This window comes from Nomascus leucogenys, chromosome 12 (assembly GCF_006542625.1).
Source record: "Nomascus leucogenys isolate Asia chromosome 12, Asia_NLE_v1, whole genome shotgun sequence".
Classification (NCBI taxonomy): Eukaryota; Metazoa; Chordata; class Mammalia; order Primates; family Hylobatidae; genus Nomascus; species Nomascus leucogenys.
In genome coordinates, this window is record NC_044392.1 from 18803628 (window position 1) to 18812224 (window position 8597).

The following is an 8597-nucleotide window of genomic DNA, read 5'->3' on the forward strand; positions in this document are numbered from 1 at the left end:
AGGACAGTCGGTGAAGCGCACTGTGTGCAAGCCGAAGCAGGGCGAGGCATTGCCTCACTCGGGAAGCGCAAGGGGTCAGGGAGTTCCCTTTCCTAGTCAAAGAAAGGGGTAACAGACGGCACCTGGAATATCGGGTCAGTCCCATCCTAATACTGCGCTTTTCCAACGGGCCTGGAAAACGGCACATCCGGAGATTGTGTCCCGCACCTGGCTCGGAGGGTCCTATGCCCACAGAGTCTCGCTAATTGCTAGCACAGCAGTCTGAAATCAAGCTGCAAGGCGGCAGCGAGGCTGGCGGAGGGGCGCCCGCCATTGCCCAGGCTTGCTTCGGTAAACAAAGCAGCCAGGAAGCTCAAACTGGGTGGAGCCCACCACAGCTCAAGGAGGCCTGCCTGCCTCTGTAGGCTCCACCTCTGGGGGCAGGGCACAGACAAACAAAAACTCAGCAGGAACCTCCACAGACTTAAATGTCCCTGTCTGACTGACAGCTTTGAAGAGAGTAGTGGTTCTCCCAGCACGCAGCTGGAGATCCGAGATCGGACAGACTGCCTCCTAAAGTGGGTCCCTCACCCCTGACCAGCCTAACTGGGAGGCACCCCCCAGTAGGGACACACTGACACCTCATTCGGCCGGGTACTCCTCTGAGACAAAACTTCCAGAGGAACTACCAGACAGCTGAATTTATGGTCTCATGAAAATCCGCTGTTCTGCAGCCACTGCTGCTGACACCCAGCCAAACAGGGTCTGGAGTGGACCTCTAGTAAACTCCAACAGACCTGCAGCTGAGGGTCCTGTCTGGTAGAAGGAAAACTAACAAACAGAAAGGACATCCACACCAAAAACCCATCTGTACAACACCATCATCAAAGACCAAAAGTAGATAAAACCACAAAGATGGGGAAAAAACAGGGCAGAAAAGCTGGAAACTCTAAAAAGCAGAGCACCTCTCCTCCTCCAAAGGAACGCAGTTCCTCACCAGCAACGGAACAAAGCTGGATGGAGGATGACTGTGACGAGTTGAGAGAAGAAGGCTTCAGACGATCAAACTACTCTGAGCTACGAGAGGAAATTCAAAACAATAGCAAAGAAGTTAAAAACTTTGAAAAAAAATTAGAAGAATGGATAACTAGAATAACCAATGGAGAGAAGGGCTTAAAGGAGCTGATGGAGCTGAAAGCCAAGTTTTGAGAACTACGCGAAGATTGCAGAAGCCTCAGTAGCAGATGCGATCAACTGGAAGAAAGGGTATCGCTGATGGAAGATGAAATGAATGAAATGAAGAGAGAAGGGAAGTTTAGAGAAAAAAGAATAAAAAGAAATGAACAAAGCCTTCAAGAAATTTGGGACTATGTGAAAAGACCAAACCTACGTCTGATTGGTGTACCTGAAAATGATGGGGAGAATGGAACCAAGTTGGAAAACACTCTGCAAGATATTATCCACGAGAACTTCCCCAATCTAGCAAGACAGGCCAACATTCAGATTCAGGAAATACAGAGAATGCCACAAAGATACTCCTCAAGAAGAGCAACTCCAAGACACATAATTGTCAGATTCACCAAAGTTGAAATGAAGGAAAAAATGTTAAGGGCAGCCAGAGAGAAAGGTCGGGTCACCCACAAAGGGAAGCCCATCAGACTAACAGCTGATCTCTCGGCAGAAACTCTACAAGCCAGAAGAGAGTGGGGGCCGATATTCAACATTCTTAAAGAAAAGAATTTTCAACCCGGAAGTTCATATCCAGCCAAACTAAGCTTCATAAGTGAAGGAGAAATAAAATACTTTACAGACAAGCAAATGCTGAGTGATTTTGTCACCACCAGGCCTGCCCTAAAAGAGCTCCTGAAGGAAGCACTAAACATGGAAACACGGTACCAGCCACTGCAAAAACACACCAAATTGTAAAGACCATCGAGGTTAGGAAGAAACTGCATCAACTAATGAGCAAAATAACCAACTAACATCATAATGACAGGATCAGATTCACACATAACAATATTAACGTTAAATGTAAATGGGCTAAATGCTCCAATTAAAAGACACAGACTGGCAAACTGGATAAGGAGTCAGGACCCATCAGTGTGCTGTATTCAGGAAACCCATCTCATGTGCAGAGACACACATAGACTCAAAATAAAGGGATGGAGGAAGATCTATCAAGCAACTGGAAAACAAAAAAAGGCAGGGGTTGCAATCCTAGTCTCTGATAAAATAGACTTTAAACCAACAAAGATCAAAAGAGACAAAGAAGGCCATTACATAATGGTAAAGGGATCAATTCAACAAGAAGAGCTAACTATCCTAAATTTATATGCACCTAACACAGGAGCACCCAGATTCATAAAGCAAGTCCTGAGTGACCTACAAAGGGACTTAAACTCCCACACAATAATAATGGGAGATTTTAACACCCCACTGTCAACATTAGACAGATCAACCAGACAGAAAGTTAACAAGGATATCCAGGAATTGAACTCAGCTCTACATAAAGTGGACCTAATAGACATCTACAGAACTCTCCACTCCAAATCAACAGAATATACATTTTTTTCAGCACCACACCACACCTATTCCAAAATTGACCACATAGTTGGAAGTAAAGCTCTCCTCAGCAAATGTAAAAGAACAGAAATTATAACAAACTGTCTCTCAGACCACAGTGCAATCAAACTAGAACTCAGGATTAAGAAACTCACTCAAAACCGCTCAACTACATGGAAACTGAACAACCTGCTCCTGAATGACTATTGGGTACATAACGAAATGAAGGCAGAAATAAAGACGTTCTTTGAAACCAACGAGAACAAAGACACAACATACCAGAATCTCTGGGACACGTTCAAAGCAGTGTGTAGAGGGAAATTTATAGCACTAAATGCCCACAAGAGAAAGCAGGAAAGATCCAAAATTGACACCCTAACATCACAATTAAAAGAACTAGAAAGCAAGAGCAAACACATTCAAAAGCTAGCAGAAGGCTAGAAATAACTAAAATCAGAGCAGAACTGAAGGAAATAGAGACACAAAAAACCCTTCAAAAAATTAATGAATCCAGGAGCTGGTTTTTTGAAAAGATCAACAACATTGATAGACCTCTAGCAAGAGTAATAAAGAAGAAAAGAGAGAAGAATCAAATAGATGCAATAAAAAATGAAAAAGGGGATATCACCACCAATCCCACAGAAATACAATCTACCATCAGAGAATACTACAAACACCTCCATGCAAATAAACTAGAAAATCTAGAAGAAATGGATAAATTCCTCGACAAATACACCCTCCCAAGACTAAATCAGGAAGAAGTTGAATCTCTGAATAGACCAATAACAGGTTCTGAAATTGTGGCAATAATCAATAGCTTACCAACCAAAAAGAGTCCAGGACCTGATGGATTCACAGCTGAATTCTACCAGAGGTACAAGGAGGAACTGGTACCATTCCTTCTGAAACTATTCCAATTGATACAAAAAGAGGGAATCCTCCCTAACACATTTTATGAAGCCAGCATCGTCCTGATACCAAAGCCTGGCAGAGACATAACCAAAAAAGAGAATTTCAGACCAATATCCTTGATGAACATTGATGCAAAAATCCTCAATAAAATACTGGCAAACCGAATCCAGCAGCACATCAAAAAGCTTATCCACCATAATCAAGTGGGCTTCATCCCTGGGATGCAAGGCTGGTTCAACATACGCAAATCAATAAATATAATCCAGCATATAAACAGAAACAAAGACAAAAACCACATGATTATCTCAATAGATGCAGAAAAGGCCTTTGACAAAATTCAACAACTCTTCATGCTAAAAACTCTCAATAAACTAGGTATTGATGGGACGTATCTCAAAATAATAAGAGCTATCTACGACAAACCCACAGCCAATATCATACTGAATGGCCAAAAACTGGAAGCATTCCCTCTGAAAACTGGCACAAGACAGGGATGCCCTCTCTCACCACTCCTATTCAACATAGTGCTGGACGTTCTGGCCAGAGCAATCAGGCAGGAGAAGGAAATAAAGGGTATTCAATTAGGAAAAGAGGAAGTCAAATTGTCCCTGTTTGCAGATGACATGATTGTATATCTAGAAAACCCCATTGTCTCAGCCCAAAATCTCCTTAAGCTGATTAGCAACTTCAGCAAAGTCTCAGGATACAAAATCAATGTACAAAAATCACAAGCATTCTTGTACACCAATCACAGACAAACAGAGAGCCAAATCATGAGTGAACTCCCATTCACAATTTCTTCAAAGAGAATAAAATACCTAGGAATCCAACTTACAAGGGACGTGAAGGACCTCTTCAAGGAGAACTACAAACCACTGCTCAATGAAATAAAAGAAGATACAAACAAATGGAAGAACATTCCATGCTCATGGGTTGGAAGAATCAATATCGTGAAAATGGCCATACTGCCCAAGGTAATTTATAGATTCAATGCCATCCCCATCAAGCTACCAATGACTTTCTTCACAGAATTGGAAAAAACTACTTTAAAGTTCATATGCAACCAAAAAAGAGCCCGCATCGCCAAGTCAATCCTAAGCCAAAAGAACAAAGCTGGAGGCATCACGCTACCTGACTTCAAACTATACTACAAGGCTACAGTAACCAAAACAGCATGGTACTGGTACCACAACAGAGACATAGATCAATGGAACAGAACAGAGCCCTCAGAAATGATGCCACATATCTACAACTATCTGATCTTTGACAAACCTGACAAAAACAAGAAATGGGGAAAGGATTCCCTATTTAATAAATGGTGCTGGGAAAACTGGCTAGCCATATGTAGAAAGCTAAAACTGGATCCTTTCCTTACACCTTATACAAAAATTAATTCAAGATGGATTAAAGACTTACATGTTAGACCTAAAACCATTAAAATCCTACAAGAAAACCTAGGCAATACCATTCAGGACATAGGCGTGGGCAAGGACTTCATGTCTAAAACACCAAAAGCAATGGCAACAAAAGCCAAAATTGACAAATGGGATCTAATTAAACTAAAGAGCTTCTGCACAGCAAAAGAAACTACCATCAGAGTGAACAGGCAACCTACAGAATGGGAGAAAATTTTTGCAACCTACTCATCTGACAAAGGGCTAATATCCAGAATCTACAATGAACTCAAACAAATTTACAAGAAAAAAACAAACAACCCCATCAAAAAGTGGGCGCAGGACATGAACAGACACTTCTCAAAAGACATTTATGCAGCCAAAAAACACATGAAGAAATGCTCATCATCACTGGCCATCAGAGAAATGCAAATCAAAACCACAGTGAGATACCATCTCATACCAGTTAGAATGGCCATCATTAAAAAATCAGGAAACAACAGGTGCTGGAGAGGATGTGGAGAAATAGGAACACTTCTACACTGTTGGTGGGACTGTAAACTAGTTCAACCATTGTGGAAGTCAGTGTGGCGATTCCTCAGGGATCTAGAACTAGAAATACCATTTGACCCAGCCATCCCATTACTGGGTATATACCCAAAGGACTATAAATCATGCTGCTATAAAGACACATGTACACGTATGTTTATTGCGGCACTATTCACAATAGCAAAGACTTGGAACCAACCCAAATGTCCAACAACAATAGACTGGATTAAGAAAATGTGGCACATATACACCATCGAATACTATGCAGCCATAAAAAAATGATGAGTTCGTGTTCTTTGTAGGGACATGGATGAAACTGGAAAACATCATTCTCAGTAAACTATCGCAAGGACAAAAAACCAAACACCGCATGTTCTCACTCATAGGTGGGAACTGAACAATGAGAACTCATGGACACAGGAAGGGGAACATCACACTCCGGGGACTGTTGTGGGGTGCGGGGAGGGGGGAGGGACAGCATTAGGAGATATACCTAATGCTAAATGACGAGTTAATGGGTGCAGGAAATCAACATGGCACATGGATACATATGTAACAAACCTGCACATTGTGCACATGTACCCTAAAACCTAAAGTATAATAAAAAAAAAAGAACAAAAAAAAAAAAAGAAATTTGCAAACATGTCAACAACGTCACTCTTTTCCATTTATTTTGTCTCAGAAAATAGTTATTTTTCACGTAAAGTGTGTGATTTATGTTAACATACAATGAGTTTCTTACCATCATTTTAAAATGAATTAATAAGTACATTTTTCTCAGCTTTAATTTCTAATATAGTGAATATCTTTAGATATAACTCACATAAACAAAAGCTCTTTGGGATCCTGAGAGTAAAATGTTTGATAACCACTGCCCCACACAAACTCCTGCACATTCTTCTGAGGCTGTGAACAAGGACGCCTGTAACAGCACTCTCTTAGCTAAATATTTGTAGTAGCAAAAACTGAACACAACTCAAATGTCCACAGCCAGGAGAATGGATAAAATAAATTGTATATTTATTTTGGTATATTATACAGCATTGTATATTATAATGGTATATTATACAGCATTGAAAATAAATGAACTACAGCTTTAAAAAAATAGATAAATCTTAGAAAAATACATTGGTAAAAATAAGACAGGTCCAGAAGACAACAAATATTGTATCATTTTTAGAAAGCTCAAAAACTAAGCTAAACATGTATACTTAAGAATACACACATATGTGATAAAGCTTTTTTTAAGCAAGAAAATAATAAATACACAATTCACCCTTTTGGATGGAGTCTGAGGATTAAGTTAAAGGAGGAGCACATACCTCTTGTTGATAATGTTCCAATTCTTAAGTTGGGTTGTGGCTGATAGGCAGCCATGTTACTATTATGCTTCATAATTACATAAATAATACATATACTCTTTTGTATGTACCAAATATGATCTTAAAAAGATAACCCCTAGCACCCAGACTGTGGCCTCTAAATATCATTTCCCACTGAACAAACATAAAGGTTCCTCGGAGAGGCAGATTGCAGTTCTGGGGCAGGAAATGTACAAAATGGTACATCTTGTCATTCTAGAAAGCAGGGAAGCTAGCAGAGACTACTGGGATAATAATCAAAAGGGCTCGGAAGCCAAGTTGAAGAGGTTTCCATTAGCCAAAAACAGGATAATTTGAGTGTCAATAAGGATAAAAACTGAGCTTCTCCGAGAAAACACCAAATGGCAGATGACGCCGGTGCAGCAGGGCGAGGGGGAGGCCCTGGGGACCCTGGGATGGGGAACCACAGTGGCTTCCGTGGAGGTTTCGGCAGCGGCATCCGGGGGCCGGGGTCGCCGCCACGGACGTGGCTGGGGCTGAGGCCGCGGAGCTCACGGAGGCAAGGCCGAGGATAAGGAGTGGATGCCCGTCACCAAGCTGGGCCGCTTGGTCAAGGACATGAAGATCAAGTCCCTGGAGGAGATCTATCTCTTCTCTCTGCCCATTAAGGAATCCAAGATCATTGACTTTCTCCTGGGGGCCTCTCTCAAGGAGGAGGTTTTAAAGATTATGTCGGTGCAGAAGCAGACCCGTGCTGGCCAGCGCATCAGGTTCAAGGCATTTGTTGCTATTGGGGACTACAATGGCCACGTCGGTCTGGGTGTTAAGTGCTCCAAGAAGGTGGCCACTGCCATCCGTGGGGCCATCATCCTGGCCAAGCTCTCCATTGTCCTTGTGCGCAGAGGCTACTGGGGGAACAAGATCGGCAAGCCCCACACCGTCCCTTGCAAGGTGACAGGCCGATGCGGCTCTGTGCTGGCGCGCCTCATCCCTGCACCCAGGGGCACTGGCATCATCTCGGTGCCTGTGCCAAAGAAGCTGCTCATGATGGCTGCTATCAATGACGGCTACACCTCAGCCCGGGGCTGCACTGCCACCCTGGGCAACTTCACCAAGGCCACCTTTGATGCCATCTCTAAGACCTACAGGTAACTGACCCCCAACCTCTGGAAGGAGACTGTATTCACCAAGTCTCCCTATCAGGAATTCACTGACCACCTAGTCAAGACCCATGCCAGAGACTCCGTGCAGCAGACCCAGGCTCCAGCTGTGGCTACAACATAGCGTTTTTATACAAGAAAAATAAAGTGAATTAAGCTTGAAAAAAAAAGGATAAAAACTGAAATGGATTGAAACATATCTCAAGTATTTAAACCCATATGAACTCATTATGAGTTCATAATGATACAAAGTAATCTCATTGTTTACCTTTGGATAATGCTAGAGAACAAATTCATTATTTTTAAAACTGAAAACAAATGGGGAGAATCAAGCATTTACCCTGCCTTTCCTGAATGAACAGTACCTCCGGGTAACCAAGTAGTTTATGAAAGGATGTTACCCTTTATAAAAATCCAGCTAACAAACAAAAAAATGATAAACTATTACGGCTAAGTGCAGGGGCTCACACCTGTAATCCCAGCACTTCGGGAGGCCAAGGTGGGCAGATGGCTTGAGTCCAGGAGTTTGAGACCAGCCTGAGCAACATGGGGAAACCTCATCTCTACAAACAATACAAAAAATTAGCTTGACTTAGTGGTGCATGCCTGTAGTCTCAGCTACTCGGGAGATTGAGGTAGGAGGATCACGTGAGCTGGGAAGTCAAGGCTGCAGTGAGCCGCGATCATGCCGCTGCATTGGCGCAAGACTTTGTCTCAAA

At 42.4% G+C, this 8597-nt stretch overlaps 1 pseudogene; it reads left to right on the plus strand.

Moving 5' to 3' along the window:
• The first annotated feature begins 7119 nt into the window (after nucleotides 1-7119).
• On the plus strand, nucleotides 7120-8002 carry LOC100606962 (annotated as a pseudogene).
• The last annotated feature ends 595 nt before the right edge of the window (nucleotides 8003-8597 follow it).